Source organism: Oncorhynchus nerka, linkage group LG18 (assembly GCF_034236695.1).
Source record: "Oncorhynchus nerka isolate Pitt River linkage group LG18, Oner_Uvic_2.0, whole genome shotgun sequence".
Classification (NCBI taxonomy): domain Eukaryota; kingdom Metazoa; phylum Chordata; class Actinopteri; order Salmoniformes; family Salmonidae; genus Oncorhynchus; species Oncorhynchus nerka.
The window spans coordinates 80,576,505-80,602,052 of NC_088413.1; the positions used below are offsets into that span (position 1 = coordinate 80,576,505).

The 25,548-nt window shown below is 46.1% G+C and overlaps 1 protein-coding gene across 1 annotated transcript in view; it reads left to right on the forward strand.

Moving 5' to 3' along the window:
• LOC135561931 (sodium/calcium exchanger 3-like) overlaps window positions 1-25,548 on the forward strand; it is a 213,239-nt gene that overhangs the window by 127,974 nt on the left and 59,717 nt on the right. The gene's annotated exons all lie outside the window — the stretch shown is intronic.

Below are 25,548 nucleotides of genomic sequence, written 5' to 3' on the forward strand. Positions count from 1 at the left end.
GTGTTGGTCTTCTGACTGGTCCTGAAGAGTTGGAGGCGGGCCTGCTCTAGCCAGAGCGGGAGCCCCATTGGTGCACAGCAGAGTTCTCTGCTCACGTCACCCGACCAGTAGGGGGGGTGGAGTGTGAGTGTGCGTTGCTTCATGAGATGTATGTGTGTCAAGGAAGCGTGGATTTAGGGACTGGTAATGTCTGCTTTAGTCTCGGGTGTTTCCTGTTTATGCAGGAGTGCATGTAGGGTTCAATGTCAGTGAGATAGTTTGGCACTCTAAGCTCGTTAGTGTTGCAGGATGCTCTTTTGTAGTTTACAGGGGAGTATATTTGCGTGATGGCAGCTGTGTGTCCTTCGGATAATCATGTTATTGCACGTAGGCTCTAAACTTGACTGAGGACACTGGGCCCAGAGTTATCTGAGGGCATCCGGTTTAATCAGAGCTTTGGTCTGCTAGTAATGCTTGATATTGGATTATTTATATAACACAAGCTTGGTGATGACAGCCTCCAGTCTTCTTGGGTTTGACGCTAGAAGGCACCCCTTAACTTGGCACTCCCATTCTTCTGTGCAGATCCTCTCAAGGTCTGTCAGGTTGGATGGGGAGCGTCGCTGCACAGCTATTTTCTGGTCTTTCCAGAGAGGTTCGATCGGGGTCAAGGCCGGCCTCTGGCTGGGCCACTCAAGGACCTTCAGAGACTTGTCTCGAAGCCACCCCTGCATTGTCTTGGCTGTGTACTTAGGGTCGTTGTCCTGTTGTCCTGTTGGAAGGTGTACCTTTACCCCAGTCTGAGAGGTCCTTAGCACCCCCAGAGCAGGTTTTCATCAAGGATCTCTCTCTACTTTGCTCCATTCATCTCTAGGAAGAGTCTTGGTGGTTTCAAACTTCTTCTATTTAAGAATGATGGAGTCCACTGTGTTCTTGGGGACCTTCAATGTTGCAGAAATGTTTTGGTACCCTTCCCCAGATCTGTGTCTCGACACAATCCTGTCTCGGAGCTCTACAGACAATTCCTTCAACCTCATGGCTTGGTTTTTGCTCTGACATTCACTGTCAACTGTGGGACCTTATACCTTATATAGACAGGTGTGTGCCTTTCCAAATCATGTCCAATCAATTGAATTTACCACAGGTGGATTCCAATTAAGTTACGACTCCCGATTGGCACAGAGGTCTAAGGCACTACATCTCAGTGCTAGAGGTGTCACTACAGACCCTGGTTCGATTCCAGGCTGTATCACAACCGGCCGTGATTGGGAGTCCCATAGGGCGGCGCACAATTGACCCCGCGTTAGAGTTTGGCCGGGGGTAGGCCATCACTGTAAAATGAGACTTTGTTCTTAACTGACTTGCCTGGTTAAATAAAGGTTAAATAAAGGTCAAATATAAATACATTAAAGTTGTAAATTAATCTCAAGGATGGAAACCAGATGCACTTGAGCTCAAAGGACTTATGTAAATATGTTATTTCAGTTTTTTATGTTTAGTAAATTAGCAACAATAAAAATAAAAAATAAACTGCTTTCGGTTTGTTATTTTGGGGCATTGAGATTTTAAAAAATCTAAAAAATGTGAATCCAGTTTAGAATGCAGGCTGTAAAGTAACAACATGTGTAGTAAGTCAAGAGGTCTGAATACATCTGAATGTATAAATAAAAATATCATACAATGTAGGCCTGCATTGAACACCACATACTGTATAGTAGGCTATATCATAGAACTCAAACGCTATTTCAATGTGAAAATGTTATGGGATTGTCAAAGACCCCAGCCACCCAAGTCATAGACTGTTCTCTCTACTACCGCATGGCAAGCGGTACCAGAGTGCCAAGTCTAGGACAAAAAGGCTTCTCAACAGTTTTTACCCCCAAGCCATAAGACTCTTGAACAGGTAATCAAATGGCTACCCGGACTATTTGCATTGTGTGCCTCCCCCCTTCTTTTACGCTGCTCAAACCTCACTGAGCTCGAGCTGTTTTGCAAGGAGGAATGGGAAAAAATGTCAGTCTCTCGATGTGCAAAACTGATAGAGACATACCCCAAGCGACTTACAGCTGTAATCGCAGCAAAAGGTGGCGCTACAAAGTATTAACTTAAGGGGGCTGAATAATTTTGCACGCCCATTTTTTCAGTTTTTGATTTGTTAAAAAAGTTTGAAATATCCAATAAATGTCGTTCCACTTCATGATTGTGTCCCACTTGTTGATTCTTCACAAAAAAATATATTTTTATATCTTTATGTTTGAAGCCTGAAATGTGGCAAAAGGTCGCAAAGTTCAAGGGGGCCGAATACTTTCGCAAGGCACTGTATATAGACCCTCTACTGTATATGACCTCTACTGTATATAGACCCTCTACTGTATATAGCCTCGTTACTTTTATAGCCCCACTACTGTATATAGACCCTCTACTGTATATGACCTCTACTGTATATAAACCCTCTACTGTATATAGCCTCGTTACTTTTATAGCCCCACTACTGTATATAGACCCTCTACTGTATATCACCTCTACTGTATATAGACCCTCTACTGTATATAGCCTCGTTACTTTTATAGCCTCTCTACTGTATATAGACCCTCTACTGTATATAGCCTCTCTACTGTATATAGACCTCTCTACTGTATATGACCTCTACTGTATATAGACCCTCTACTGTATATAGCCTCGTTACTTTTATAGCCTCACTACTGTATATAGCCTCTCTACTGTATATAGACCCTCTACTGTATATAGCCTCGTTACTTTTATAGCCTCACTACTGTATATAGCCTCTCTACTGTATATAGCCTCTCTACTGTATGTAGCCTCTCTACTGTATATAGCCTCTCTACTGTATATAGCCTGTCTACTGTATATAGCCTCTCTACTGTATATAGCCCCTCTACTGTATATAGCCTCTCTACTGTATATAGCCTCTCTACTGTATATAGCCTCTGTACTGTATATAGCCTCTCTACTGTATATAGCCTGTCTACTGTATATAGCCTCTCTACTGTATATAGCCTCCCTACTGTATATAGCCTCTCTACTGTATATAGCCTCACTACTGTATATAGCATCTCTACTGTACCTAGCCTCACTACTGTATATAGCCTCTACTGTATATAGCCTCACTACTGTATATAGCATCTCTACTGTATATAGCCTCACTACTGTATATAGCCTCTACTGTATATAGCCTCTCTACTGTATATAGCCCCTCTACTGTATATAGCCTCACTACTGTATATAGCCTCTCTACTGTACCTAGCCTCACTACTGTATATAGCCTCTCTACTGTATAGCCTCCTACTGTATATAGACCCTCTACTGTATATAGCCCCTCTACTGTATATAGCCTCTTTACTGTATATAGCCTCTACTGTATATAGCCTCTCTACTGTATATAGCCCCTCTACTGTATATAGCCTGTCTTTTTACTGTTGTTTTATTTCTTTACCTACCTATTGTTCACCTAATATATTTTTTTGCACTATTGGTTAGAGCCTGTAAGTCAGCATTTCACTGTAAGGTCTACACCTGTTTAATTTGATTTGATCCATTTGTTTTGTTGGTAGGCTCCAATAGCCATAATAGCCTCTTGGCTAGTGTCTAAAACTGTAAGGGTACACAAAATTGCACAAAGTTCTGACAACGTTTCAGCTCACCAGACTTACAATTTGCACATGTTGAGGGAACATTGTTTGCAGGGCTCTACGGTGAGAGCATTTACATTAGCGAATTAAAAAAAGAGTCAAAAGTCAAGCACGAGTAAGTATGTTTCAAGTTAGGATTAGAAAAATGCTGTAGTAGCTGTTTTTTCAAAAGTGTTTCAGCTGTTTTGTTTCATAGCTGCTAATTACACAAAGAAAAAACAGGAATCCTAGATCCCACGTCGCGCATCAACACTGCGTTGCGGGACGCTGTGCGTATAGAGTGAAATGCTGATAGATTCATTTTTGGAGGCGCTGCGCACAGGCAATAAAAGCTGGTCTAATTAACTCGACAGTCTACAAAAGTGTGACTTGTGTTTCTTGCGTTTCTTGGCTATTTACATTTTTTTGTTAACAAGCTCGTTTTTTTTTTTTTTTTTTTAAACATTCGTTTGAGTCTGCTGCTTCAGCTGATAGCGAAGAAACACCCTAATCTCTCTCTCACACACACACACACACACACACACACACACACACACACACACACACACACACACACACACACACACACACACACACACACACACGCGCGCTCGACAGGACTCCAGTGGCCTCGTTACCACAGTAACCTCCCGTCCTTAAAGGGCCAGCTGAACATGTTGTCTCTGATATTTTGTTTAGAACCCCATAGAGCATCAGTGCATAATAAAAAATATCCCCAACGAAATCTGTCAGTTTAAACTGGAGATATCTGGGGGGGTTATGAGACGCATTGGATGCTCCTTGTCACTGGACAGCCAATCAGACTTCTCCTTGTCACTGGACAGCCAATCAGACTTCTCCTTGTCACTTGACAGCCAATCAGACTTCTCCTTGTCACTGGACAGCCAATCAGACTTCTCCTTGTCACTTGACAGCCAATCAGACTTCTCCTTGTCACTGGACAGCCAATCAGACTTCTCCTTGTCACTGGACAGCCAATCAGACTTCTCCTTGTCACTTGACAGCCAATCAGACTTCTCCTTGTCACTTGACAGCCAATCAGACTTCTCCTTGTCACTTGACAGCCAATCAGACTTCTCCTCATATATCCTTATGTACATATTCCTTATCCCCTTACACTGTGTATAAGACAGTAGTTTTGGAATTGTTAGTTAGATTACTTGTTGGTTATCACTGCATTGTAATATATTTGTTAGGTTTTCAGAACTAGAAGCACAAGCATTTTCGGACACTCGTCTTGTAGCTGATTTTAACATCTGCTAACCATGTGTATGTGACAAATACAATTTGATTTGATTTGATTTGATTCCTTGTCACTGGACAGCCAATCAGACTTCTCCTTGTCACTGGACAGCCAATCAGACTTCTCCTTGTCACTTGACAGCCAATCAGACTTCTCCTTGTCACTTGACAGCCAATCAGACTTCTCCTTGTCACTTGACATCCAATCAGACTTCTCCTTGTCACTTGACAGCCAAACAGACTTCTCCTTGTCACTTGACATCCAATCAGACTTCTCCTTGTCACTTGACAGCCAATCAGACCTACATTTACATTACATTTAAGTCATTTAGCAGACGCTCTTATCCAGAGCGACTTACAAATTGGTGCATTCACCTTATGACATCCAGTGGAACAGCCACTTTACAATAGTGCATCTAAATCTTTTAAGGGGGGTGAGAAGGATTACTTTATCCTATCCTAGGTATTCCTTAAAGAGGTGGGGTTTCAGGTGTCTCCGGAAGGTGGTGATTGACTCCGCTGTCCTGGCGTCGTGAGGGAGTTTGTTCCACCATTGGGGGGCCAGAGCAGCGAACAGTTTTGACTGGGCTGAGCGGGAACTGTACTTCCTCAGTGGTAGGGAGGCGAGCAGGCCAGAGGTGGATGAACGCAGTGCCCTTGTTTGGGTGTAGGGCCTGATCAGAGCCTGGAGGTACTGAGGTGCCGTTCCCCTCACAGCTCCGTAGGCAAGCACCATGGTCTTGTAGCGGATGCGAGCTTCAACAGGAAGCCAGTGGCGAGAGCGGAGGAGCGGGGTGACGTGAGAGAACTTGGGAAGGTTGAACACCAGACGGGCTGCGGCGTTCTGGATGAGTTGTAGGGGTTTAATGGCACAGGCAGGGAGCCCAGCCAACAGCGAGTTGCAGTAATCCAGACGGGAGATGACAAGTGCCTGGATTAGGACCTGCGCCGCTTCCTGTGTGAGGCAGGGTCGTACTCTGCGGATGTTGTAGAGCATGAACCTACAGGAACGGGCCACCGCCTTGATGTTATTTGAGAACGACCGGGTGTTGTCCAGGATCACGCCAAGGTTCTTAGCGCTCTGGGAGGAGGACACAATGGAGTTGTCAACCGTGATGGCGAGATCATGGAACGGGCAGTCCTTCCCCGGGAGGAAGAGCAGCTCCGTCTTGCCGAGGTTCAGCTTGAGGTGGTGATCCGTCATCCACACTGATATGTCTGCCAGACATGCAGAGATGCGATTCGCCACCTGGTCATCAGAAGGGGGAAAGGAGAAGATTAATTGTGTGTCGTCTGCATAGCAATGATAGGAGAGACCATGTGAGGTTATGACAGAGCCAAGTGACTTGGTGTATAGCGAGAATAGGAGAGGGCCTAGAACAGAGCCCTGGGGGACACCAGTGGTGAGAGCACGTGGTGAGGAGACAGATTCTCGCCACGCCACCTGGTAGGAGCGACCTGTCAGGTAGGACGCAATCCAAGCGTGGGCCGCACCGGAGATGCCCAACTCGGAGAGGGTGGAGAGGAGGATCTGATGGTTCACAGTATCGAAGGCAGCCGATAGGTCTAGAAGGATGAGAGCAGAGGAGAGAGAGTTAGCTTTAGCAGTGCGGAGCGCCTCCGTGATACAGAGAAGAGCAGTCTCAGTTGAATGACTAGTCTTGAAACCTGACTGATTTGGATCAAGAAGGTCATTCTGAGAGAGATAGCGGGAGAGCTGGCCAAGGACGGCACGTTCAAGAGTTTTGGAGAGAAAAGAAAGAAGGGATACTGGTCTGTAGTTGTTGACATCGGAGGGATCGAGTGTAGGTTTTTTCAGAAGGGGTGCAACTCTCGCTCTCTTGAAGACGGAAGGGACGTAGCCAGCGGTCAGGGATGAGTTGATGAGCGAGGTGAGGTAAGGGAGAAGGTCTCCGGAAATGGTCTGGAGAAGAGAGGAGGGGATAGGGTCAAGCGGGCAGGTTGTTGGGCGGCCGGCCGTCACAAGACGCGAGATTTCATCTGGGGAGAGAGGGGAGAAAGAGGTCAGAGCACAGGGTAGGGCAGTGTGAGCAGAACCAGCGGTGTCGTTTGACTTAGCAAACGAGGATCGGATGTCGTCGACCTTCTTTTCAAAATGGTTGACGAAGTCATCTGCAGAGAGGGAGGAGGGGGGGGGGGAGGAGGATTCAGGAGGGAGGAGAAGGTGGCAAAGAGCTTCCTAGGGTTAGAGGCAGATGCTTGGAATTTAGAGTGGTAGAAAGTGGCTTTAGCAGCAGAGACAGAAGAGGAAAATGTAGAGAGGAGGGAGTGAAAGGATGCCAGGTCCGCAGGGAGGCGAGTTTTCCTCCATTTCCGCTCGGCTGCCCGGAGCCCTGTTCTGTGAGCTCGCAATGAGTCGTCGAGCCACGGAGCGGGAGGGGAGGACCGAGCCGGCCTGGAGGATAGGGGACATAGAGAGTCAAAGGATGCAGAAAGGGAGGAGAGGAGGGTTGAGGAGGCAGAATCAGGAGATAGGTTGGAGAAGGTTTGAGCAGAGGGAAGAGATGATAGGATGGAAGATGAGAGAGTAGCGGGGGAGAGAGAGCGAAGGTTGGGACGGCGCGATACCATCCGAGTAGGGGCAGTGTGGGAAGTGTTGGATGAGAGCGAGAGGGAAAAGGATACAAGGTAGTGGTCGGAGACTTGGAGGAGTTGCAATGAGGTTAGTGGAAGAACAGCATCTAGTAAAGATGAGGTCGAGCGTATTGCCTGCCTTGTAAGTAGGGGGAATGTGAGAGGGTGAGGTCAAAAGAGGAGAGGAGAGGAAAGAAGGAGGCAGAGAGGAATGAGTCAAAGGTACGTGGGGAGGTTAAAGTCGCCCAGAACTGTGAGAGGTGAGCCGTCCTCAGGAAAGGAGCTTATCAAGGCATCAAGCTCATTGATGAACTCTCCGAGGGAACCTGGAGGGCGATAAATGATAAGGATGTTAAGCTTGAAAGGGCTGGTAACTGTGACAGCATGGAATTCAAAGGAGGCGATAGACAGATGGGTAAGGGGAGAAAGAGAGAATGACCACTTGGGAGAGATGAGGATCCCGGTGCCACCACCCCGCTGACCAGAAGCTCTCGGGGTGTGCGAGAACACGTGGGCGGACGAAGAGAGAGCAGTAGGAGTAGCAGTGTTATCGAGGGACTGGAGGGAGGCATAGGCTGAGATGAACTCTGCCTTGTTGGCCGCAGATCGGCAGTTCCAGAGGCTACCGGAGACCTGGAACTCCACGTGGGTCGTGCGCGCTGGGACCACCAGATTAGGGTGGCCGCGGCCACGCGGTGTGGAGCGTTTGTATGGTCTGTGCAGAGAGGAGAGAACAGGGATAGACAGACACATAGTTGACAGGCTACAGAAGAGGCTACGCTAATGCAAAGGAGATTGGAATGACAAGTGGACTACACGTGGACCTCTTAGACAGTTCTGCAGGGTTCAGCACATTGAAAACCAGGTTCAACAACATGAGTGACAGAAAGATAGAACGAGGGGGAGAGAGAGGAGAGAGAAGGATGGATATTTGATTGGAAAGACAAAGAGAAAGGGTCAAATGGATAAATATTCTATTCTGGCACAAAGTGAGTCTGCTTACTGTAACATGCTTTCAATGTGTAGTTTTCAATGTAGCTAATCATGTAGCTAATAATGTAACTTATAATGTAGATAATAATGTAGATAATAATGTAGCTAATCATGTAACATGTAATGTAGATAATAATGTAGCTAATAATGTAACTAATAATGTAGCTAATAATGTAGCTAATAATGTAACATGTAATGTAGCTAATAATGTAACATGTAATGTAGCTAATAATGTAGCTAACAATGTAACTAATAATGTAGCTAATAATGTAGCTAATAATGTAGCTAATAATGTAACTAATAATGTAGATAATAATGTAACATGTAATGTAGCTAATAATGTAACATGTAATGTAGCTAATAATGTAGCTAATAATGTAACATGTAATGTAGCTAATAATGTAACATGTAATGTAGCTAATAATGTAGCTAATAATGTAACATGTAATGTAGCTAATAATGTAGCTAATAATGTAACTTATAATGTAGCTAAAAATGTAATGTGTAATGTAGCTAATAATGTAGCTAATAATGTAATGTGTAATGTAGCTAATAATGTAACTTATAATGTAGCTAATAATGTAGCTAAAAATGTAACGTGTAATGTAGCTAATAATGTAGCTAATAATGTAATGTGTAATGTAGCTAATAATGTAACTTATAATGTAGCTAATAATGTAACGTGTAATGTAGCTAATAATGTAACTTATAATGTAGCTAATAATGTAATGTGTAATGTAGCTAATAATGTAACTTATAATGTAGCTAATAATGTAACGTGTAATGTAGCTAATAATGTAACTAATAATGTAACTTATAATGTAGCTAATAATGTAGCTAATAATGTAGCTAATAATGTCGCTAATAATGTCGCTAATAATGTAACTTATAATGTAGCTAATAATGTAATGTGTAATGTAGCTAATAATGTAACTTATAATGTAGCTAATAATGTAACGTAATAATGTAGCTAATAATGTAACTTATAATGTAGCTAATAATGTAATGTGTAATGTAGCTAATAATGTAACTTATAATGTAGCTAATAATGTAACGTGTAATGTAGCTAATAATGTAACTAATCATGTAACTTATAATGTAGCTAATAATATAGCTAATAATGTAGCTAATAATGTACAGTTGAAGTCGGAAGTTTACATACACTTAAATCATTAAAACTCGTTTTTTAACCACTCCACAAATTTCTTGTTAACAAACTACAGTTTTGGCAAGTCGGTTAGGACATCAACTTTGTGTATGACACAAGTATTTTTTACAATAATTGTTTACACACAGATTATGTCACTTATAATTCACTGTATCACAATTCCAGGGGGTCAGAAGTTTACATACACTAAGTTGACTGTGCCTTTAAACAGCTGGGAAAATTCCAGAAAACTATGTCATGGCTTTAGAAGCTTCTGATATGCTAATTGACATAATTTGAGTCAATTGGAGGTGTACCTGTGGATGTATTTCAAGGCCTACCTTCAAACTCAGTGCCTCTTTGCTTGACATCATGGGAAAATAAAAATAAATCAGCCAAGAACTCTGAAAAAAATTGTAGACCTCCACAAGTCTGATTCATCCTTGGGAGAAATTTCCAAACCCCTGAAGGTACCTCGTTTATCTGTACAAACAATAGTACAAACAACAATGTATCTGTACAAACAAACACAAGTATAAACACCATGGGACCACGCAGCCGTCATACCACTCAGGAAGGAGATGCATTCTGTCTCCTGGAGATGAACATACTTTGGTACGAAAAGTGCAAATCAATCCCAGAACAACAGCAAAGGACCTTGTGAAGATGCTGGAGGAAACAGGTACAAAAGTATCTATATCCACAGTAAAACGAGTCCTATATCGACATAACCTGAGAAAGGCTGCTCAGCAAGTAAGAAGCCACTGCTCCAAAACCGCCATAAAAAAGCCAGACTATGGTTTGCAACTGCACATGGGGACAAAGATCGTACTTTTCGGAGAAATGTCCTCTGGTCTGATGAAACAAAAATAGAACTGTTTGGCCATAATGACCATCGTTATGTTTGGAGGAAAAAGGGGGAGGCTTGCAAGCCGAAGAACACCATCCCAACCGTGAAGCACGGGGGTGGCAGCATCATGTTGTGGGGGTGCTTTTCTGCAGGAGGGACTGGTGCACTTCACAAAATAGATGGCATCAGTATGTGGATATATTGAAGCAACATCAAGACATCAGTCAGGAAGTTAAATGGGTCTTCCAAATGGACAATGACCCCAAGCATACTTCCAAAGTTGTGGCAAAATGGCTTAAGGACAACAAAGTCAAGGTATTGGAGTGGCCATCACAAAGCCCTGACCTCAATCCCATAGAAAATGTGTGGGCAGAACTGAAAAAGCATGTGTGAGCAAGGAGGCCTACAAACCTGACTCAGTTACACCAGCTCTGTCAGGAGGAATGGGCCAAAATTCACCCAACTTATTTCGGGAAGCTTGTGGAAGGCTACCCAAAACGTTTGCCCCAAGTTAAGCAGTTTAAAGGCAATGCTACCAAATACTAATTGAGTGTATGTAAACTTCTGACCCACTGGGAATGTGATGGAGAAAAAAAAACTGAATTAAATAATTCTCTGCTATTATTCTGACATTTCACATTTTTTTAATAAAGTGGTGATCCTAACTGACCTAAAACAGGGAATTTTTACTAGGATTAAATATCAGGAATTGTAAAAATAAAATAAAAACTGAGTTTAAATGTATTTGGCTAAGGTGTATGTAAACTTCTGACTTCAAATGTATATATTGAGATTCATTTTTTGGGATTTGTTTCTACCATAGAAATACATTCCATTCTATTTAATGCTATTCATTCAATTTCTAGGGTTTCTACATCTGGGTAAATGTACACACAGCCAGGCAGTCTCCATCCATACCCTTTTGTTGTCTGTCTGCTGCCTCTCATAGCTCATACCTAGGGGTTCCAGGGTAGGGTCCCAAATGGCACTCTAATATATATAGGGCACTACTCTTGTCCAGAGACTCATGGGCTTTGGTTAAAAGTAATGTACTATATATAGGGAATAGGGTGCCATTTCAGATGCATCCCATGTCTTTTCAATGGGATGTGATACTTCACCCAGGGCCTAGTGGAACTCTAGATGATTCCTATTGAATCAATTAGCGGCCTAGGAGTGTCTGAGACGCGGTTTCCTTATCAGCAGCCATTAAAGCGGGCAGGACGGTGATATGGGTCTCCTATGGACCGGCCAACAGGACGGTGATATGGGTCTCCTATGGACCGGCCAACAGGACGGTGATATGGGTCTCCTTATGGACCTGCCAACAGGACGGTGATATGGGTCTCCTATGGACCGGCCAACAGGACGGTGATATGGGTCTCCCTATGGACCTGCCAACAGGACGGTGATATGGGTCTCCCTATGGACCGGCCAACAGGACGGTGATATGGGTCTCCCTATGGACCTGCCAACAGGACGGTGATATGGGTCTCCTATGGACCTGCCAACAGGACGGTGATATGGGTCTCCTATGGACCGGCCAACAGGACGGTGATATGGGTCTCCCTATGGACCTGCCAACAGGACGGTGATATGGGTCTCCTATGGACCGGCCAACAGGACGGTGATATGGGTCTCCCTATGGACCTGCCAACAGGACGGTGATATGGGTCTCCTATGGACCGGCCAACGGGTCAGAATAGAGCTGGTACTGAGTCTGTCAGACAGACATTTGTACTGTAGAGGGTGTAATCATTTTAACGATACTGGGGCAGAAACGCAGAAACCATCTGACCCCACCTGGGTTAGGTGGAATCACTACCTACCTGCCTGGGGTAGTTATAATCACTACCTACCCGCCTGGGGTAGTTATAATCACTACCTAACTGCCTGGGGTAGTTATAATCACTACCTACCCGCCTGGGGTAGTTATAATCACTACCTAACTGCCTGGGGTAGTTATCATCACTACCTAACTGCCTGGGGTAGTTATCATCACTACCTAACTGCCTGGGGTAGTTAGAATCACTACCTAACTGCCTGGGGTAGTTAGAATCACTACCTACCTGCCTGGGGTAGTTATCATCACTACCTAACTGCCTGGGGTAGTTATAATCACTACCTAACTGCCTGGGGTAGTTAGAATCACTACCTAACTGCCTGGGGTAGTTATAATCACTACCTAACTGCCTGGGGTATTTATAATCACTACCTAACTGCCTGGGGTAGTTATAATCACTACCTAACTGCCTGGGGTAGTTATAATCACTACCTACCTGCCTGGGGTAGTTATAATCACTACCTACCCGCCTGGGGTAGTTATAATCACTACCTAACTGCCTGGGGTAGTTATAATCACTACCTACCCGCCTGGGGTAGTTATAATCACTACCTAACTGCCTGGGGTAGTTATCATCACTACCTAACTGCCTGGGGTAGTTATCATCACTACCTAACTGCCTGGGGTAGTTAGAATCACTACCTAACTGCCTGGGGTAGTTAGAATCACTACCTACCTGCCTGGGGTAGTTAGAATCACTACCTACCCGCCTGGGGTAGTTATCATCACTACCTAACTGCCTGGGGTAGTTATAATCACTACCTAACTGCCTGGGGTAGTTATAATCACTACCTAACTGCCTGGGGTAGTTATAATCACTACCTAACTGCCTGGGGTATTTATAATCACTACCTAACTGCCTGGGGTATTTATAATCACTACCTAACTGCCTGGGGTAGTTATAATCACTACCTAACTGCCTGGGGTAGTTATAATCACTACCTAACTGCCTGGGGTAGTTAGAATCACTACCTAACCGTCTGGGGTAATTAGAATCACTACCTACCCGTATGGGGTAGTTAGAATCACTACCTACCCGTCTGGGGTAGTTAGAATCACTACCTAACTGCCTGGGGTAGTTAGAATCACTACCTACCCATCTGGGGTAGTTAGAATCACTACCTACCCGTCTGGGGTAGTTAGAATCACTACCTACCCGCCTGGGGTAGTTAGAATCACTACCTACCCGTCTGGGGTAGTTAGAATCACTACCTACCCGTCTGGGGTAGTTAGAATCACTATCTACCCGTCTGGGGTAGTTAGAATCACTACCTACCCGTCTGGGGTATTTATAATCACTACCTACCCGTCTGGGGTAGTTAGAATCACTACCTACCCGTCTGGGGTATTTATAATCACTACCTACCCGTCTGGGGTAGTTAGAATCACTACCTAACTGCCTGGGGTAGTTAGAATCACTACCTACCCGCCTGGGGTAGTTATAATCACTACCTAACTGCCTGGGGTAGTTATAATCACTACCTACCCGTCTGGGGTAGTTAGAATCACTACCTACCCGTCTGGGGTAGTTATAATCACTACCTACCCGTCTGGGGTAGTTAGAATCACTACCTACCCGCCTGGGGTAGTTATAATCACTACCTACCCGCCTGGGGTAGTTAGAATCACTACCTACCTGCCTGGGGTAGTTATAATCACTACCTAACTGCCTGGGGTAGTTATAATCACTACCTACCCGCCTGGGGTAGTTAGAATCACTACCTACCCGCCTGGGGTAGCTATAATCACTACCTACCCGCCTGGGGAAGTTAGAATCACTACCTACCCGTCTGGGGTAGGTAGAATCACTACCTAACTGCTTGGGGTAGGTAGAATCACTACCTACCCGTCTGGGGTAGTTAGAATCACTACCTAACTGCCTGGGGTAGTTAGACTCACTACCTACCCGTCTGGGGTAGTTAGAATCACTAACTAACTGCCTGGGGTAGTTAGAATCACTACCTACCCGTCTGGGGTAGTTAGAATCACTACCTAACTGCCTGGGGTAGTTAGAATCACTAACTACCCGTCTGGGGTAGTTAGAATCACTACCTAACTGCCTGGGGTAGTTAGAATCACTAACCCGTCTGGGGTAGTTAGAATCACTACCTAACTGCCTGGGGTAGTTAGAATCACTACCTACCCGTCTGGGGTAGTTATAATCACTACCTAACTGCCTGGGGTAGTTAGAATCACTACCTATCTGCCTGGGGTAGTTAGAATCACTACCTACCCGTCTGGGGTAGTTATAATCACTACCTAACTGCCTGGGGTAGTTATAATCACTACCTAACTGCCTGGGGTAGTTAGAATCACTACCTACCCATCTGGGGTAGGTAGAATCACTACCTAACTGCCTGGGGTAGTTAGAATCACTACCTACCCGTCTGGGGTAGTTAGAATCACTATCTACCCGTCTGGGGTAGTTAGAATCACTATCTACCCGTCTGGGGTAGTTAGAATCACTACCTACCCGTCTGGGGTAGTTATAATCACTACCTACCCGCCTGGGGTAGGTGGAATCACTACCTACCCGCCTGGGGTAGTTAGAATAACTACCTACCCATCTGGGGTAGTTAGAATCACTACCTACCCGTCTGGGGTAGTTAGAATCACTACCTACCCGCCTGGGGTAGTTATAATCACTACCTACCCGTCTGGGGTAGGTAGAATCACTACTAACTGCCTGGGGTGTTATAATCACTACCTACCCTCCTGGGGTAGTTATAATCACTACCTACCCGCCTGGGGTAGTTAGAATCACTACCTACCTGCCTGGGGTAGTTAGAATCACTACCTACCCGTCTGGGGTAGTTAGAATCACTACCTACCCGTCTGGGGTAGTTAGAATCACTACCTACCCGTCTGGGGTAGTTATAATCACTACCTACCCGCCTGGGGTAGTTATAATCACTACCCGCCTGGGGTAGTTAGAATCACTACCTACCTGCCTGGGGTAGTTATAATCACTACCTAACTGCCTGTAGTTATAATCACTACCTACCCGCCTGGGGTAGTTAGAATCACTACCTACCCGCCGTAGTTAGAATCACTACCTACCCGTCTGGGGTAGGTAGAATCTACCTAAAGGTAGAATCACTACCTACCCGTCTGGGGTAGTTAGAATCCCTACCTAACTGCCTGGGGTAGTTAGACTCACTACCTACCCGTCTGGGGTAGTTAGAATCACTACCTACCTGCCTGGGGTAGTTATCATCACTACCTAACTGCCTGGGGTAGTTATAATCACTACCTAACTGCCTGGGGTAGTTAGAATCACTACCTAACTGCCTGGGGTAGTTATAATCACTACCTAACTGCCTGGGGTATTTATAATCACTACCTAACTGCCTGGGGTAGTTATAATCACTACCTAACTGCCTGGGGTAGTTATAATCACTACCTACCTGCCTGGGGTAGTTATAATCACTACCTGCCTGGGGTAGTTATAATCACTACCTAACTGCCTGGGGTAGTTATAATCACTACCTACCCGCCTGGGGTAGTTATAATCACTACCTAACTGTGGGGTAGTTATCATCACTACCTAACTGCCTGGGGTAGTTATCATCACTACCTAACTGCCTGGGGTAGTTAGAATCACTACCTAACTGCCTGGGGTAGTTAGAATCACTACCTACCTGCCTGGGGTAGTTAGAATCACTACCTACCCGCCTGGGGTAGTTATCATCACTACCTAACTGCCTGGGGAAGTTATAATCACTACCTAACTGCCTGGGGTAGTTATAATCACTACCTAACTGCCTGGGGTAGTTATAATCACTACCTAACTGCCTGGGGTATTTATAATCACTACCTAACTGCCTGGGGTATTTATAATCACTACCTAACTGCCTGGGGTAGTTATAATCACTACCTAACTGCCTGGGGTAGTTATAATCACTACCTAACTGCCTGGGGTAGTTAGAATCACTACCTAACCGTCTGGGGTAATTAGAATCACTACAAACCCGTATGGGGTAGTTAGAATCACTAACCCGTCTGGGGTAGTTAGAATCACTACCTAACTGCCTGGGGTAGTTAGAATCACTACCTACCCAAGTTAGAATCACTACCTCCCGTCTGGGGTAGTTAGAATCACTACCTACCCGCCTGGGGTAGTTAGAATCACTACCTACCCGTCTGGGGTAGTTAGAATCACTACCTACCCGTCTGGGGTAGTTAGAATCACTATCTACCCGTCTGGGGTAGTTAGAATCACTACCTACCCGTCTGGGGTATTTATAATCACTACCTACCCGTCTGGGGTAGTTAGAATCACTACCTACCCGTCTGGGGTATTTATAATCACTACCTACCCGTCTGGGGTAGTTAGATCACTACCTAACTGCCTGGGGTAGTTAGAATCACTACCTACCCGCCTGGGGTAGTTATAATCACTACCTAACTGCCTGGGGTAGTTATAATCACTACCTACCCGTCTGGGGTAGTTAGAATCACTACCTACCCGTCTGGGGTAGTTATAATCACTACCCGTCTGGGGTAGTTAGCTACCCGCCTGGGGTAGTTAGAATCACTACCACCTGCCTGGGGTAGTTATAATCACTACCTAACTGCCTAGTTATAATCACTACCTACCCGCCTGGGGTAGTTAGAATCACTACCTACCCGCCTGGGGTAGCTATAATCACTACCTACCCGCCTAGTTAGAATCACTATACCCTCTGGGGTAGGTAGAATCACTACCTAACTGCTTGGGGTAGGTAGAATCCCCATACCCGTCTGGGGTAGTTAGAATCACTACCTAACTGCCTGGGGTAGTTAGACTCACTACCTACCCGTCTCCTCCCATCGAGTAGTTAGAATCACTAACTAACTGCCTGGGGTAGTTAGAATCACTACCTACCCGTCTGGGGTAGTTAGAATCACTACCTAACTGCCTGGGGTAGTTAGAATCACTACCTACCCGTCTGGGGTAGTTAGAATCACTACCTAACTGCCTGGGGTAGTTAGAATCACTACCTACCCGTCTGGGGTAGTTAGAATCACTACCTAACTGCCTGGGGTAGTTAGAATCACTACCTACCCGTCTGGGGTAGTTATAATCACTACCTAACTGCCTGGGGTAGTTAGAATCACTACCTATCTGCCTGGGGTAGTTAGAATCACTACCTACCCGTCTGGGGTAGTTATAATCACTACCTAACTGCCTGGGGTAGTTATAATCACTACCTAACTGCCTGGGGTAGTTAGAATCACTACCTACCCATCTGGGGTAGGTAGAATCACTACCTAACTGCCTGGGGTAGTTAGAATCACTACCTACCCGTCTGGGGTAGTTAGAATCACTATCTACCCGTCTGGGGTAGTTAGAATCACTATCTACCCGTCTGGGGTAGTTAGAATCACTACCTACCCGTCTGGGGTAGTTATAATCACTACCTACCCGCCTGGGGTAGGTGGAATCACTACCTACCCGCCTGGGGTAGTTAGAATAACTACCTACCCATCTGGGGTAGTTAGAATCACTACCTACCCGTCTGGGGTAGTTAGAATCACTACCTACCCGCCTGGGGTAGTTATAATCACTACCTACCCGTCTGGGGTAGGTAGAATCACTACCTAACTGCCTGGGGTAGTTATAATCACTACCTACCCTCCTGGGGTAGTTATAATCACTACCTACCCGCCTGGGGTAGTTAGAATCACTACCTACCTGCCTGGGGTAGTTAGAATCACTACCTACCCGTCTGGGGTAGTTAGAATCACTACCTACCCGTCTGGGGTAGTTAGAATCACTACCTACCCGTCTGGGGTAGTTATAATCACTACCTACCCGCCTGGGGTAGTTATAATCACTACCTACCCGCCTGGGGTAGTTAGAATCACTACCTACCTGCCTGGGGTAGTTATAATCACTACCTAACTGCCTGGGGTAGTTATAATCACTACCTACCCGCCTGGGGTAGTTAGAATCACTACCTACCCGCCTGGGGTAGTTAGAATCACTACCTACCCGTCTGGGGTAGGTAGAATCACTACCTAACTGCTTGGGGTAGGTAGAATCACTACCTACCCGTCTGGGGTAGTTAGAATCCCTACCTAACTGCCTGGGGTAGTTAGACTCACTACCTACCCGTCTGGGGTAGTTAGAATCACTACCTAACTGCCTGGGGTAGTTAGAATCACTACCTACCCGTCTGGTGTAGTTATAATCACTACCTAACTGCCTGGGGTAGTTAGAATCACTACCTACCCGTCTGGGGTAGTTAGAATCACTACCTAACTGCCTGGGGTAGTTAGATACACTACCTACCCGTCTGGGGTAGTTAGAATCACTACCTAACTGCCTGGGGTAGTTATAATCACTACCTACCCGCCTGGGGTAGTTAGAATCACTACCTAACTGCCTGGGGTAGTTATAATCACTACCTACCCGCCTGGGGTAGTTAGAATCACTACCTACCTGCCTGGGGTAGTTAGAATCACCTACCCGTCCTAGTTAGCCTGGGGTAGTTAGAATCACTACCTACCCGTCTGGGGTAGTTATAATCACTACCTACCCGTCTGGGGTAGTTATAATCACTACCTACCCGCCTGGGGTAGTTATAATCACTACCTACCCGTCTGGGGTAGTTATAATCACTACCTACCCGTCTGGGGTAGTTATAATCACTACCTACCCGTCTGGGGTAGTTAGAATCACTACCTACCCGCCTGGGGTAGTTAGAATCACTACCTACCCGTCTGGGGTAGTTATAATCACTACCTACCCGTCTGGGGTAGTTAGAATCACTACCTACCCGTTACCCGTCTGGGGTAGTTAGAATCACTACCTACCCGTCTGGGGTAGTTATAATCACTACCTACCCGTCTGGGGTAGGTAGAATCACAATCTGTGCCGCTCTGGGGTAGGTAGAATCACAATCTGTGCCGCTCTGGGGTAGGTAGAATCACAATCTGTGCCGCTCTGGGGTAGTTATAATCACTATCTGTGCCGCTCTGGGGTAGGTAGAATCACTAATCTGTGCCGCTCTGGGGTAGGTAGAATCACTAATCTGTGCCGCTCTGGGGTAGGTAGAATCACTAATCTGTGCCGCTCTGGGGTAGGTAGAATCACTAATCTGTGCCGCTCTGGGGTAGGTAGAATCACTAATCTGTGCCGCTCTGGGGTAGGTAGAATCACTAATCTGTGCCGCTCTGGGGTAGGTAGAATCACTAATCTGTGCCGCTCTGGGGTAGGTAGAATCACTAATCTGTGGCTCTGGGGTAGGTAGAATTACTAATCTGTGCCGCTCTGGGGTAGGTAGAATCACTAATCTGTGCCGCTCTGGGGTAGGTAGAATCCAATCTGTGCCGCTCTAGAATCACAATCTGGCTCTGGGGTAGGTAGAATCACTAATCTGTGCCGCTCTGGGGTAGGTAGAATCACTAATCTGTGCCGCTCTGGTAGGGCTCTGGGTAGAATCACAATCTGTGCCGCTCTGGGGTAAGGTAGAATCACAATCTGTGCCGCTCTGGGGTAGGTAGAATCACTAATCTGTGCCGCTCTGGGGTAGGTAGAATCACTAATCTGTGCCGCTCTGGGGTAGGTAGAATCACTAATCTGTGCCGCTCTGGGGTAGGTAGAATCACTAATCTGTGCCGCTCTGGGGTAGGTAGAATCACTAATCTGTGCCGCTCTGGGGTAGGTAGAATCACTAATCTGTGCCGCTCTGGGGTAGGTAGAATCACTAATCTGTGCCGCTCTGGGGTAGGTAGAATCACAATCTGTGCCGCTCTGGGGTAGGTAGAATCACAATCTGTGCCGCTCTGGGGTAGGTAGAATCACAATCTGTGCCGCTCTGGGGTAGGTAGAATCACTAATCTGTGCCGCTCTGGGGTAGGTAGAATCACTAATCTGTGCCGCTCTGGGGTAGGTAGAATCACTAATCTGTGCCGCTCTGGGGTAGGTAGAATCACTAATCTGTGCCGCTCTGGGGTAGGTAGAATCACTAATCTGTGCCGCTCTGGGGTAGGTAGAATCACTAATCTGTGCCGCTCTGGGGTAGGTAGAATCACTAATCTGTGCACGCTCTGGGGTAGGTAGAATCACTAATCTGTGCCGCTCTGGGGTAGGTAGAATCACTAATCTGTGCCGCTCTGGGGTAGGTAGAATCACTAATCTGTGCCGCTCTGGGGTAGGTAGAATCACTAATCTGTGCCGCTCTGGGGTAGGTAGAATCACTAATAGGTAGAATCACTAATCTGTCTCTGGGGTAGGTAGAATCACTAATCTGTGCCGCTCTGGGGTAGGTAGAATCACTAATCTGTGCCGCTCTGGGGTAGGTAGAATCACTAATCTGTGCCGCTCTGGGGTAGTTATAATCACAATCTGTGCCGCTCTGGGGTAGGTAGAATCACTAATCTGTGCCGCTCTGGGGTAGGTAGAATCACTAATCTGTGCCGGATGGAGATGTTTACTTTTATTTAGTTTGTAATTTTTTCAGAATGGGGTTACAGGTTCAGGTATAACATTTAAAGTCATATTAATTCAGATATATTCAGATATATTCAGTTATCATATTTGCGTCTCATCTTTTCACATCTAATTGTCTTGTGCCTGTGTGCTGCCAAACCACAGAAGAAGAAACAACAATCAGAGAAAGGCAACAAAGATAAAGAACAGGATGTTCATATTTTTTATGCACATAAAATAAACAAAAAATGGCTTCCCCTCTCCCAACCCATTCTATCCAACCTCCTCAGTCCCTTTTCCACCTGTCCGCATCCTCCCTCCCCGCCCAGAATCCAAGTTTCCCACCCTTTGACACCCCTTCCCACACTGTCAGCGCCATCCTCATCTCCCCATCTAGCCCCATCCTCCCCATCTAGCCCCATCCTCATCATCTAGCCCCATCTAGCCCCATCCTCCCCATCTAGCCCCATCCTCATAATCTAGCCCCATCTAGCCACATCCTCCCCATCTAGCCCCATCCTCATCATCTAGCCCCATCCTCCCCATCTAGCCCCATCCTCCCCATCTAGCCCCATCCTCATCATCTAGCCCCATCCTCCCCATCTAGCCACATCCTCCCCATCTAGCCCCATCCTCATAATCTAGCCCCATCTAGCCCCATCCTCCCCATCTAGCCCCATCCTCCCCATCTAGCCCCATCCTCCCTGTCTAGCCCCATCCTCCCCGTCTAGCCCCATCCTCCCCGTCTAGCCCCATCCTCCCCATCTAGCCCCATCCTCCCCATCTAGCCCCATCCTCATCATCTAGCCCCATCTAGCCCCATCCTCCCCATCTAACCCCATCCTCCCCATCTAGCCCCATCCTCCCCATCTAGCCCCATCCTCCCCGTCTAGCCCCATCCTCCCCATCTAGCCCCATCCTCATCATCTAGCCCCATCCTCATCATCTAGCCCCATCCTCCCCATCTAGCCCCATCCTCATCATCTAGCCCCATCTAGCCCCATCCTCCCACTCTGACCCCGTCACCAACCCGACCGAAGAAAGCTGCTTCCCATCCCCCTCCCACCCATCCATCCCCTGAGTCTCCCCTTACCGTCCCTCAATCCCCCTTCCTCCCCCACAACAACCAGAGAACCCCCTCCTCCCCACAACAACCAGAGAACCCCCTCCTCCCCCACAACAACCAGAGAACCCCCTTCCTCCCCCACAACAACCAGAGAACCCCCTCCTCCCCCACAACAACCAGATAACCCCCTTCCTCCCCCAGAACAACCAGAGAACCCCCTTCCTCCCCCACAACAACCTGAGAACCCCCTGCCTCCCCCACAACAACCAGAGAACCCCCCCTCCTCCCCCAACAACCAGAACCCCCCCTCCTCCCCCACAACAAGAGAACCCCCTCCTCCCCCACAACAACCAGAGAACCCCCTCCTCCCCCACAACAACCAGAGAACCCCCCCCTCCCCACAACAACCAGAGACCCCCTACTCCCCAAGTTACAACAACCAGAGAACCCCCTCCTCCCCCACAACAACCCCCTTCCTCCCCCAGAACAACCAGAGAACCCCCTTCCTCCCCCACAACAACCTGAGAACCCCCTGCCTCCCCACAACAACCAGAGAACCCCCCCTCCTCTCCCACAACAACCAGAGAAGCCCCCTTCACTCCTTGTGGGCCTGAAAGCAAAGAATGCAAATACAAGTATAATTAAATATCGATAGTTAGTTTGAATGTGTGGGGGCTTTAGTGTTTATCTGTCCAGTCCCTCAATTGTTTCTTAATAAACTAGCACCAAGGATTCTCGCTGTCGATAATTCTAATGATATAACTTCTAACAGCAGCTGTATATACTGGTTGAATGGGAGAGAATGAGGTGGCAGCCATTTTAGAGCCCCCTGAACACAAATGTGCAGCAAGCAGTCATCTTCTCTGATTGATTGAGAGGTTCAAGTGACTATTTCATATTTACATTCACGTTCTTTGAAAATAAAAGCATTTAACTGCAGGGCACTCCCATATCCTATGTATAGGAATGTGTCTACCTGATTTAGAGGACTCAGAGAGCATTTGGAAGTTGGGGACAATTTCACTATAAAATGTTTCTTGTGTGTTAGATAAACTCTTTGAACACATTTGAAATTAATAAATTGATGGTTTCAGATTATGGGATGCCAAGGTCATATTTTTCCATATTAAAGTTAAAGAATGAACGTCCTTAAACCCTTAGTATCCATGATAACGCCAAGGATACAGATACCACATTCAGACCATTGGAGTGATGTGAAAGGCCATCTTCCAAACAACAGTAGTTAAACAGTAGTTAAATATTGGAGTCTGTCCTAACCACAGGGCCTTATAGTTAAATATTGGAGTCTGTCCTAACCACAGGGCCTTATAGTTAAATATTGGAGTCTGTCCTAATCACAGGGCCTTATAGTTAAATATTGGAGTCTGTTCAAATCACAGGGCCTTATAGTTAAATATTGGAGTCTGTCCTAATCACAGGGCCTTATAGTTAAATATTGGAGTCTGTCCTAATAGTTAAATATTGGAGTCTGTCAGACTAATCACAGGGCCTTATAGTTAAATATTGGAGTCTGTCCTAATCACAGGGCCTTATAGTTAAATATTGGAGTCTGTCCTAATCACAGGGCCTTATAGTTAAATATTGGAGTCTGTCCTAACCACAGGGCCTTATAGTTAAATATTGGAGTCTGTCCAAACCACAGGGCCTTATAGTTAGATATTGGAGTCTGTCCTAATCACAGGGCCTTATAGTTAAATATTGGAGTCTGTCCAAACCACAGGGCCTTATAGTTAAATATTGGAGTCTGTCCTAACCACAGGGCCTTATAGTTAAATATTGGAGTCTGTCCTAATCACAGGGCCTTATAGTTAAATATTGGAGTCTGTCCTAACCACAGGGCCTTATAGTTAAATATTGGAGTCTGTCCTAACCACAGGGCCTTATAGTTAAATATCGGAGTCTGTCCTAATCACAGGGCCTTATAGTTAAATATTGGAGTCTGTCCTAATCACAGGGCCTTATAGTTAAATATTGGAGTCTGTCCAAACCACAGGGCCTTATAGTTAGATATCGGAGTCTGGGCGTGTCATTCCGTTTCCCAGTTGCATCGTTTTTAAATGTTGTGCCAAATAGAGATGGTATGATCAGTAACAGAACAAAGTTTACATTGTTTTTGTTTTGTTTGTTTTGTTTTTATATTTAACTAGGCAAGTCAGTTAAGAACACATTCTTATTTATAATGACGACCTACAGCGGCCAAAACCCCGGACGACGCCGGGGCCAATGGTGTGCCGTATTATGAGACACCCAATCACGGGCAGATGTGATGCATCAAGGGATACATCAGGGGCCACCACCTCTTCCAATTGGAAGTAGGAAACACAATTTGTCTCTGTATTCTCAGCCAAGGAAGTCTAAGTGTCATGTTTTAAACCAATTTTAATAATCGGGGTGCGAAATGCTAGTGCTTGGAAATACAATTTGAAAGTTTGGGACGGAGAGCCGTTCAAGTCTCTAGCTATCATCTCTACAGGCAGTACTCACAGGGCCTTATACAGGCAGTACTCCTCCTGGAGGGAGCTATCATCTCTACAGGCAGTACTCCTCCTGGAGGGAGCTATCGTCTCTACAGGCAGTACTCCTCCTGGAGGGAGCTGTCATCTCTACAGGCAGTACTCCTCCTGGAGGGAGCAGTGGAACCCTGGGGGTTAATGATGAGGAGCTGTCATCTCTACAGGCAGTACTCCTCCTGGAGGGAGCTGTCATCTCTACAGGCAGTACTCCTCCTGGAGGGAGCTGTCATCTCTACAGGCAGTACTCCTCCTGGAGGGAGCTGTCATCTCTACAGGCAGTACTCCTCCTGGAGGGAGCTGTCATCTCTACAGGCAGTACTCCTCCTCCTCCTCACCTGTCCCCACCTGTTGGCAGACGAGAGAGGAAGAGTTAGGGATGTGACAGCTCCAAGACCTCTATGCCACCTTGGTCTGCTTAACCCGGGCCTGCCAGGAGTGGTGATCTAGGATCTGTTTTTCCCCTTTAGTTCATAATGAATGAGGTTATATAGACAGCGTGGGACCTGATCCCAGATCTGGTTGCATTCAGCCTTACATTGTTTTAAGTATTTTTCAGGTTTGATTAGTGTTCATTTTGATTTTGATGTGAGAAACTTCTGATGCACTTTTCATATTCTTTGTTGTTAATTTACCAGAGTGTGTAGTGTGTAGTGATATCTCAAAGTGCTGTACAGAAGCCAAGCCTAAAACCCCAAACAGCAAGCAATGCAGGTGTAGAAGTAGCCTAATGTAGTAGCCTACTGTAGTAGCCTATAGTAGCCTATTAGCCTCTAGTAGCCTAATAGCCTAGAAGCCTATAGTAGCCCAGTAGCCTAGTAGCCTATAGAAGCCTAATGTGGTAGCCTATAGTAACTCACACACACACTCACATACGCACACTCACACTCACACACTGACAGACACTCACACTGGCACACACACTGACACACACTCACACTGACACACACACTCACACTGACACACACACACACACTCTCTCAGCCCAACATTGTTCATGCTCTGATGTCATCACATTTTTCTATAACTGCTGTATTCTCTCTCTTTTCTCATGTCCTTCCATTCTCCCTTCCTCCCTTCCTCCCTTCCTCCTCTCTCCTCTCTCTTTTCTCATGTCCTTCCATTCTCCCTTCCTCCCTTCCTCCTCTCTCCTCTCTCTTTTCTCGTGTCCTTCCATTCTCCCTTCCTCCCTTCCTCCTCTCTCCTCTCTCTTTTCTCATGTCCTTCCATTCT